Source organism: Peromyscus leucopus, chromosome 19 (assembly GCF_004664715.2).
Source record: "Peromyscus leucopus breed LL Stock chromosome 19, UCI_PerLeu_2.1, whole genome shotgun sequence".
Taxonomy (NCBI): domain Eukaryota; kingdom Metazoa; phylum Chordata; class Mammalia; order Rodentia; family Cricetidae; genus Peromyscus; species Peromyscus leucopus.
In genome coordinates this window covers 38,129,384-38,140,486 of record NC_051079.1, presented here as the reverse complement: position 1 = coordinate 38,140,486, position 11,103 = coordinate 38,129,384, and positions in this window count along the sequence as shown.

Sequence of the window (11,103 nt, the reverse complement as noted above, 5' to 3'; positions counted from 1 at the left end):
TCTCTATTCCAGTGAAGGACACAGTGCCAGTCACGTGTTAAGCAAAAAAGTCTGAACTTTATAGTGAGATAAACTTGATCTCTTGTGAACTTAATATATTAAAATACGTGCTATTAGGGGTAGAGTTGTGGGTTAGTGGTTAAGAGCAGTTGCTTCTCCTGCAGTGAACTTGAGTTAAGTCCCTAGTTTCAATTCTGGGCAGCTCACAACCACCTGTAACTCCATCTCCTCTGAGATCCCATGCCTTCCTCTACCTCTGCTGGTAACTGCACGCACATACACATAAGCCCACTGAAACACACAGACATATGCATAATTAAAAATAAAAACAAATGTTTTTAAAATGTGTTATCTTAACAAATCAAATGCCTCCCTTGATCAATCAGCATCAGCAATTTTGCAATACTTACATCAGAAGTACAGCTCAGTACTTAGATACCAGTCCTAGAGCTGCTGAAGTCCGTAATGATTTTAATTCTCAAATTTTCTAATCAATCATGCTATAGGTCGCTTAAGCGGTTAATGTTGTACTACTCCCAATTTCTTGTGCTTAGCTTAACATATAAAAGAGATTATTCTGGGAACTGTACATTCTCACATAATTTATATACCCACAGTAAATGCTCTTGTTGAGTCTTGAAATTGTCTCATTAAGGTTTAATTATATTCCATAACATAGTTTTGGGGATTGTTTTTAAATTGTTCCAGGTCATTTTCCAGCTACTGTATTTTTTAATGGGATGTAACTAAACTATATTCTTATTCAGAATACACTGCTTTAGTTATTTCATTTTCTCTTTGTTGTGATTATCTAGACTTCTTAATGGTATTCATGTTTACTCAGCCTACCACCATAATTTTAACTACATATTAATATATCAGTTTCTATAATTATATTAAGGAGTACCATTAAGTGCATTATAGATTCAGTGGTGAGAAAGTACACATCTTTACATTTTTCTTCACTTTCTTAATGTCTTGAGTTTTTCTTGGGTAGATTATTCTTTAGAAGTTTTATAATCACAAAGACTTGATCAAATGGTCATTTTTCAGGTAAGATGGCAGGTTAGAAGCCACCTCTGAGTGACCCAGGGAAAGAACAGTATGAAAACAATAGGTTCTTCTCTTTTAGGAGAAACCACTGAAAGGAGAAAAAGTAAGCATAAGTGAAGACCCCTCCAAGAAGCCCAAGAAGCAACCATCAGCATCTTTCAGCCAGTGCCCAGCCAGCCACACAGTGTGCTAGCTGGAGGGAGATCAGTAGTACCTTCTAGGAAGTGTTCTCCCTTCCTGGCCACTGCCATTGCTATGACAGCAGACAGAGAGGTATTGGCTTGGCCGAACAGAATGCAAGCAATGTTGGAGGGGTGAGACAGAGCAGCATAGGTGGACAAATATCTCTGGGTCACAAAGGAGTCCATACCATATACCAGGAGGGGAAAATGTGTCTTCAACATATGAAGTAGGAACAATTGGATATACACATGTAGAGGAACAGAATTCAATACACACATTCCACTCTGGTTAAACATAAATTCACAATGAACCAGAGAGCTCAGTGTAATAAATGAAACTTTGAAAATATTAGGTAGAAGAAAACATAGGTCAAAGAGGTCTAAGTATAGGCGAGGATTTCTAAAAAGGACTCCCAATAGCACAAGAAATAATCCCAATCATTGAAAATGGTGACTATAAAGATTTGTCAGGTGAAAAATCTCCTGCACAGTAAAGGAAAAAAGCAGTATAATGGACAGACTTCCTGGGGGTGGTTGCTGTGTATCAGACAGATATGCTGGAAATTAAAAAGCAAATCACTCAATCCAAGAAGGCAACAGAAAGCATCAACAGACATGGTCAGTGGAAGGAAGAAATCTTTACTGGAAATAGCAACCTCAGTTGAAAATTATTTACTTCCAGGGACTGACATATATAATTGCATGTGTCCCTGACTTTTAGGGCTGCCAATAAGAGACCTCTTATTATTCTGTCATATTTGTCCTTCAAGTTGGCTTTTTTTATTTAAAAGTTCTAAATTTTGTCTTTGTTTTTAAATTTTGTAACTTTATCATAATTTGTCATGAAGAAAATCTTCTGTGATCAGGTCTATTTGCAATTCTAAATGTTTCTTGTGGTGAGATGTGTATTTCTTTTTCTGGGTTTGGGAAATTGTCTTCTCTGTTTCATTGAATACATTCTCTACATAAGTAGAGTTGACCTCCTGTCCTTTTATCCTATGGATTCTTAGGTTTGATCTCTAGATTGTATCTCATAATTCTTGGCAAAAAAAAAATGAAGCATGCTCATTTATTGGCTTCTTTATATATTTGCAAATGTATTAACTTTTTTGCCTGTCCTCCACCCCTGAAACATTTCATGAATTTATTGAACATCTATGTTTCCTCTTTTGAGAACTGTCTATTCAGCTAATTAGCCAATTTATTGGTTAGAATATTTGCTTTTAAAAGTTGATGGCAACATAACAACATATCAAGAGATTCATGAACCCAAGTATTAATTACAACTAAACCAACATTGTATCAAATACTTTAAAAAGTACTATGCACTGAAGAAAGAGAGCCTCATTCTTTAGCGCAGAGAAAAGACCACATGACTAAGAGGAACAGACAAACAGGGAAAGCTGTTAAGGAATCCATCACGTCCAACACTAAAAGAACACAAGTCTGCCAGGATCAGTTTATTGGAGAAGGCCAATATGCTTCAGTACAAACACAATGTTTATATGATGTCCAAACCCTAATTCTATGTCGAACGGCAGGCTTGACTGCATGGGACAGAGTTGAAGAACCAGGAAAAAAAACTGAGTCATTTACAAAGGTTATACAGGACCCAAAAGAATCTTTCACAGATTTTTACAAACATAAAGAAAATTTTTTAGCAAACTTCTATTAATGAACAAAGACCAAAATTAACAATAAAAATAAATGGTGTTTTGTTGTTTGGTCTGGTAGGCACAGGTGAGGACGTTACCATAATTGCACCAGAATTTTGGCATCCAACTTGGCCTCTTCAGGAGGTAAATGTTCAACTGTTAGGAATTGGGACATTATCTCGAGTGCAACAGAGTGCAAGATGGCTCGAATGTATAGATCCAGAAGGACAGAGGAAAATTAAAACCATATGTGGCTAACATAGCTATGAACCTGTGGTGTCGAGACTTGTTGCAACAATGGAATACTCAGATTAACATCCCTCCAATCTCAGAAACAAATCATAAACTAACACATGTTTCTGAGAGAAATATTAGAAGATATTATTATAATGAGTGGTCACCAGCCATCCATATTATACAAGAACAGGGCACAATAACTGATGATCTTCTAAAGACACCAACAGCTCTACCTTTAAAATGGTTAACAGACAAGCCTGTATGGGTTCAGCAATGGCCTTTAACAAAAGAGAAACTCCAGGCTTTAGAAGAGCTGGTAGAAGAACAGTTAAATGCTCAGCATATTGAAGAATCAACCAGTCCTTGGAATTCTCCTGTATTTGTTATTAAAAAGAAATCTGGTAAATGAAGAATGGTAACAGACTTTAGAGCAATTAACAAAGTAATTCAGCCAATGGGCTCTCTACAATCTGGGATGCCATTGCCTACTCTGTTACCAAAAGGATGGCCTCTCATAGTTATTGATTTAAAAGACTGTTTCTTTTCAATACCCTTCCAAGAAAAAAACAGAGAAAGATTTGCTTTTACAGTGCCTACTTATAATAATTCTCAACCGGTTAAAAGATTTCAATGGAGGGTCCTCCCACAGGGAATGTTGAATAGCTCAACTCTGTGTCAATATTTTGTACAACAGCCATTGGAAGTGATACGTAAAAAATTTCCTAAATCTATAATTTATCATTATATGGATGATATCTTATTAGCTGACTCAAATGCAGATACTTTAGAAAGAATGTTTGAAGAAGAAAATTTTGCCTTGCTGGGGATTACAAATTGCTTCTGAAAAGATACAAAAAGGAGATTCTATTAATTATTTAGGATATAAAATAGAGCTACAAAAAATTAGACCCCAAAAGGTGCAAATTAGGAAAGATCGACTACAGGCTCTTAATGACTTTCAAAGATTATTTGGAAACATTTCCCATCCAAACTGTTGTTGGGGTAAAAAATGATGAACTGAATAATTTGTTCAAAACCTTAGAAGGTGACAAGGACATAAATAGTCCAAGGGAATTATCACCTGAAGCTGAGAAAGAATTGGCCTTGGTAGAAAAGAAAGTACATGAAGGGCACGTGGATCGTATTGATCCAAAGCTGGATTGCATTTTGGTTATTTTACTTCTAGGCATTCTCCTACTGGAATATTAATGCAGAGGGAAGATATTATATTGGATTGGATATTTTTACCAAATAAATAAATAAAACATTAAAAACTTATGTGGAAAAAATCTCTGACTTTATTTGGAAAGAAAAATTGAGACTTCGTCAATTAGCAGGAATAGACCCAGCAGAAATTGTACCTTTAACTAAGGAGGACACTGAAAAATTATAGACAGAAAGTGAACCTTGACAAAGAGCTTGCAGTAATTTTTGGGAGAAATTAGCAGCAAATATCCTAAAAGCTATAGAATTGATCTTATAAAGAGAGCTGATTGGATCTTGCCTTGAATTGTACAGGAAAACCCATATTTGGAGTTCGTACATTTTATACAGATGCCAACAAACAAGGAAAGGCAGGTTACAAATCAGAAAATTTAAGTAAAGTGGTTCAAAGTCCTTATAATTCAGTTCAAAAATCAGAATTGTATGCTATTCTGTTGGTATTACTGGATTTTTCAGAACTTCTCAACATAGTAACTGATTCTCAGTATGCTGAAAGAGTGGTATTACATATTGAGACTGCAGAATTTATCCCTGATGCTTCAGAATTAACTTCACTATTTATTTAATTACAAGATACAATCAGGAAAAGGAGTCATCCTTTATATATAACTCACATTCAATCCCATACTGGTCTGCCAGGCCCTCTAGCACAAGGCAATGATGAGATTGATAAATTATTGATAAGAAGTGTGGTGGAGGCCTCAGAATTTCATAAAAAAAACATCATGTTAATAATAAAGGTTTAAAAAAGGATTTTTCCATAACCTGGCAACAAGCCAAAGAAATAGTAAAGAAATGTCCTACTTGTTCCTTCTACAATCAAACACCATTACCAGCAGGATGTAACTCAAAGGGTACTCAGAGGAATGAAATCTGGCAGATGGACGTGTTTCACTTTGCAGATTTTGGAAAATTGAAATATGTACACCATACCATCGATACTTATTCAGGATTTCAATGAGTAACTGCTTTGAGTTCTGAAAAAGCTGATTCTGTAATCACTCATTTGCTAGAAGTTATGGCCTTCACGGGTATACCTGCACAAATCAAAACTGACAATGCTCTGTTAAAATGAAACAGTTTTTTGCTTATTACAATATAAAGCATATTACAGGTATACCACATAATCCTACAGGTCAAGCAGTTATAGAAAGATCAAACAGAACTCTAAAGGATATGCTAAATAAACAGAATGGGTAACAAAAACCCCCAGAAATAGACTGCATAATGCTCTATTAACTTTGAATTTTGTCAATGCCAATGAGAAAGGAACAACAGCTACAGAGAGACATTGGATATTAGAAAAAACTACAGAATTAAATCAGCCTATATACTTTAAGGATGTGCTGACCTCAGAATGGAAACCAGGATATGTGTTATGTTGGGGATGAGGCTTTGCTTTTGTTTCTATACAACATTATAACCCAGCAAACCTCAATATTAATATGGATGTGACAGTTTTCCATAGCTTCCTTTTACTTTTTATTTTAAAAGATTTTTCATGTAATATATTTGATCATGTTTTTCCTTCCCCCCAAAACTCCCAGATCCTCCCTACTCCATACTTATCCAACTTCATATTTTCCCCCTCCTCTCTCTAAAACAAAACAAACAACAGAATGATACAAACAAAAAAAACAAAAAAACAAGAAACACAAAAAAATCCCACAAAAATGAAAGTCAAAATACACAAGCAAAATATCAGTAAGACAAAAAATGTTCAAACAAAGCAATATGAGAGAAAATGTTTACAAAAATAACAGAGTTCATTTGTTTGATCAACTACTCCTGAGCATAGGGCACCTGCCCTAAAGTATGGTTAATATACCTAGTGAGACTCCATTGGAGAAACCTAATTTTTCTTTCACATTGTTCCTAACAAAATGCTTTTCGAATTCTAACATTTAATTTAATTTAATTAATTAATTTATTTATTAGTGTGTCTCATCTTCTGCTTACATTACCCACAAGTTCTTACATGTTATTTTGATTTTTACTTTAAGGATTTATTTTTATTATTTGTAGTACTAGGAACTAAACCTATAGCCTAGTACAGTAAAAGCAAAGGATGGACCTCTGGACTGTAGCCATAGCCCTCTCTCAGATACCTTAACAAAGTAGTCTTTGTTTACATTCCTGACCTGATATGTCTCATGTGCTGTATGAGCTATATGAGCCATTTTCTTATACTTACTTTGTCTCTTTCTGTGTTTCCCTGTTATTCATTTGCTTTGCTTTGCTTTGAGACCAGTTCGTGCTATGTTGCTCAGACTAACCTCAAACTCCTGGGCATAGAATGCCAGATGCACATGCCTCACACTATTTGGTTTATGGATTTTGGTCATTTGGTTTTTGTTTTGTTTTCCTTTTTCCCTTTCTTCCCTTTTTTTCTTTCTTTGTTTGTGGTGGTGGAACTCTGTTGTTATATTTATGCTTTTTGGTTTTAGCCATTTTCATCCCTGTAAATTTTTTATGGAAAGGAAAATACTCTTAAATAATAGAAACTGGAAATGTTTCCATCACATTTTATGTTAGATTACCAGGTGAGTGGTTATCAGTTATGCTTACTAACCCTATGGAATTTAGGCCTTTCTTTTTTAGTTTTCCTTTGGGATGGGGGCATGGAGGGACTGGGAAATGAGTGGGATTGGGGTACATGATGTGAAATTCCCAAAGAATCAATAAAAAATATGTTTAAAAAATATGCATTGGGGGAAGGGCATATATGTTTGCCTGACCCTCTTCATCACTCATCCGTGCACTGTCATTGCAATACCCAGACTGTGAGCAGAGCAAGAACTATAGCTTTAGGATCACTTGTCCACCGGAAATTCTAGCAGGTAAACCATGTACTCTGCGCTTCTACTGAACACTCCATCATGGACAGCTCAGCGACATCAAACTAGTTAAAATACACTCTTAAAATTATATACTGATTGACTTTTGAAACTATGATTTGTGTGTGACTGAAAATTTAATCCACACAGTTAATTTATTTTAGATGGAAATTCTCTTCAGAGAACTTAATGGGGGCTTTTATAAGAGACTGTTTTTGTCTGCTTTGGAGACTTATTTTATTTCAAACAATCCTTGTCCACTTGTAGTAACTATTAAATAGACATTTAAGATTGAAATAGCTGTCCCCAGGCATTTGGGCAAATTAATACTGTTGTACTACATTCCATTTTTTAAAAAATTAGTGTTTTGGCTGCCCATAAATTAACTTCTAGCAATCTGACATTGCAAACATTTATTCTTTTAATTTAAATTTCTTGACTTAAGAGATATTTCCAAAGTAAAGTAAAATGTAATTATTCAGCTCAAGAATGGCAGATGAAAATAGGACTATAAATAGTTCTCTTATATAGTCTTTTGTACAATCAATGATGTTGAAGCATTTTTTTTGTTTCCCCCTCTTAGATATAATCTCTCAATCATTTCATGATTTTTATCTTCTTCTCCCATCTAACTCTCCCTTCCTCTCTCCCTTTTTGCTTTCTCTCCTTCTTTGTTCTTCAAATCAAAAGTGTCTATTTTGGTTACTCTTACTCTTTAGGAGCACAGATAAATAAGCAAGACCTTCGTCTGTGTACAGTCTCTGCTTCAGGATTGTCTTTCCTCTCCTTATCAGATCGATTTGCCAACACCACCCATTTAAGGAAATGTTAGATAACAATGTCTTCAACAGATGGTTCAGTCTGGCCTGTCTGTTGATGTGGCTTTTCCTCTCATATATAGTCCAGAGTTAGGAAGTTCAGGACTGTGCAGTGGCTGCACATTCACCAGTGACAAGACACCTTCTCCCTCTTTGCTCGTCCTGAGTCATGATGATGTCCTCTCTGAGTCTACAGTGACTCGAGGTATGGCACCCCATGTGCTTCATTCTGTTTCCGGAGACACCAGCCAGGGTCCGAAGTGAAAGAGCAACCTTCAAATGTGGATCGATAGGTGTTCTTTAAAAGCTGCCCTGGGGAAAGCAGTAGCATAATGATAAATATATATGTCAAAAGAATAAAGTACTGGATCAGCTTGAGGATATTTCATTCATGCCTGCTAGACAGATCCTCAGAATCTGTGTTTCTTTGCCTTCCTCAGTTTTATGTTTAAGCTTTCTCTCTGAATCTTAATATTTATTAATATTGCTACAATTCTTATAGAGGTGTTTTGAAGATGCTTATCAGTCTGGAGCCCGTGCTGGCCTTGAACTCAGAATCCTCTTGCCTCCACAATGCCAGGGTGACAGACAGGTGTGCACCACCATATCCAACTTCTACAATAAATTTAATTAATTTATTTATCAAGCCAACAGCCTTTGGTTTTTAAAAATCAGAAAATATTTTAAAAGACAGAGATCATAACCATAAGGCAGTTCACTTATTGTCACATGTCAATGTATGTAAGTGTTGGAGTGAGTAGTATCAATGCATGAGCGTCTTTAGAGCAATGGGCATGATTAGAAAATCCACATCAATGATTATATTTATTCCTTGTTATATTTTTTTATCCCCAGTCTCTTCTCATAGGACAACCATGTCACTTATTTATGAAGAAAAAAATTAATGCATTTGTTTGAACCAAATACATATAAAGATAGGAGGAAAGCACTAGAGTAATTAACAATCATTATGGATCAAGTATTTGGACTATGCCAAACACAACAAAATCTATACATATGAACACTACTTTATCACTGGTAAATTATGATGCTGTATTTCACTGTATGGGATGAGCATTAGATCATTGACAACTTTTAGAAACCTGTCCACATTCCATGGTGTGTGTGTGTGTGTGTGTGTGTGTGTGTGTGAGAGAGAGAGAGAGAGAGAGAGAGAGAGAGAGAGAGAGAGAGAGAGAGATTGACAGACAGACAGGCAGGCAGACAGGCAGAGAGGTGGGCACTACTTTGAGAGATATACATGAAGCTATAGACAAAATATTAACCATTTCTCAGTAATAAGTTATAAATACAGTGAGTAGCTTAATAGAAAAAGGAAAGTTGCCTATCAAAAGGGAGCACTTACTGCTTATTGGAAACAATTTTAGCAGTTTGCAGAGAAAAAATTGCTTTCGTTTAGATATGCAATCACTTTTGTGTCATGGGTAGGCATTTTCGAAATTATGTTTCTAAATATTATATGATGTTTCTCTTATAATTGCGCTTCTCATTTTTCAGCGTGATAGTCTTTTTATGCAACCCAATTTAAAAATTGCGGCTTTACATGAGCTCACTACAAAGAAATTCTCAGAGTGGCGCCTAAAGGAGAATGTGTAAATGGGAGGGCCTCCAGAGACACACCTCCAGAACGTGAGAAAAGCAGAGTGGATGAATGAGTCAATTCATTGTGATCAAACTTTAGCCTCCATAATTCTCAAGGCTTAGCTATTCAAAGGGCCCCATACTGGCACACTGCAGATAGATAGCTCAGCAGGTAAAAGCACCTGCTCTGTAAACATGAATTTCCAGTTCAGTTCCTCAAACTCATGTAAGAAAAAGCCTCTGGATGCAGTAATAGCATACACCCTTACACCCTGAACTCCTACAGAGAGATGGGGGTGGAGAGGAGAAAAATTAAACAGAAACTCAAGACCAGCCAGCCTGAAGCATACAGCAAGGCAGAAATGGAAGACACCCTGCCCTCAACAAGGTAGAAAGAGAGAAGCGACCCCCAAAAGTTGTTCTCTGATAATTTGACATGACATGACATACACATGCCTACAGTCTCATAGGCTTGCACACACTTACTTATAGTGAGAAAAAATTAGTGCTTCAACTCTGTACCTCTTATAATATATTTCTTAGTCTCAGAAGACTCCCTAAAGAGGCTTAATCTTGGGCAAGGTAGAATATATCCATGAGTGATTAAAAACTGCCAATAAGGGATGTATCTGTTTACTAGTATCTAGATCCTGATCTGAGATGTGGATGAAATGCCATAAGGTTCACTAATGAAGTAAATTTTGTACTATGGATCCAAATTAGAAAGTTAGTAATGGTGTAGTGAAACTAGACCTAATATATTTTCCTAACAAGGATAGTCTCTGAAGATGCTCAGTGCCTCATCTCTGTAGCCTAAGTGTATAAATTATGCAGAGTTAATATCCCAGACTCTATTACCAGAAGAAAATAGTTACACTCTAACAATGCCTAGGACATTTTGGAAAGACATAAAAAAGAGTGTCATTCTATAGTGGCCATTGAAGGCTTAGATAATGGCAATGTCAATCACTGGGCTTCACAATGCTTCTCTGGAAAGTTTTCAATGGGTTTATTTGTGGTGTGAGATCATCAACTTCTGATTCCAGTGACTCTAGAGTTCTGGAGTGACTCTAGCATTTATTGTGGCTATGCTTCATAAGATGGTTCTTTCCCTGGAGTCCTTGTGTATTCACCTTTCCTGGAGACAGAATAATTGCAAAAGTGAAGAACTATCAGATGCCCTAATAGGTACAGTAGACATTCATAGATTAAGCACGTTCATAAAAACATAGTTCTATACTGAATGCAGTTTCTAATCAAATAATATATTGAAATAAAATAATTTTGTATCTATTTCTTACACTAAGCAACATCGAATATATATATATATTTGTTTGTTATATATTTTTATATATATATATATACCTAGCTCTCTGAAATTTAGAGTGATTGACCACTTGTTCTAGAACAGTTCTTCTTAGCCTTCCTAATACTTCAACCCTTTAATACAGTTCTTCCTGTTGTGGTGACCCCAACCGTAAAATTATTTTTGCTG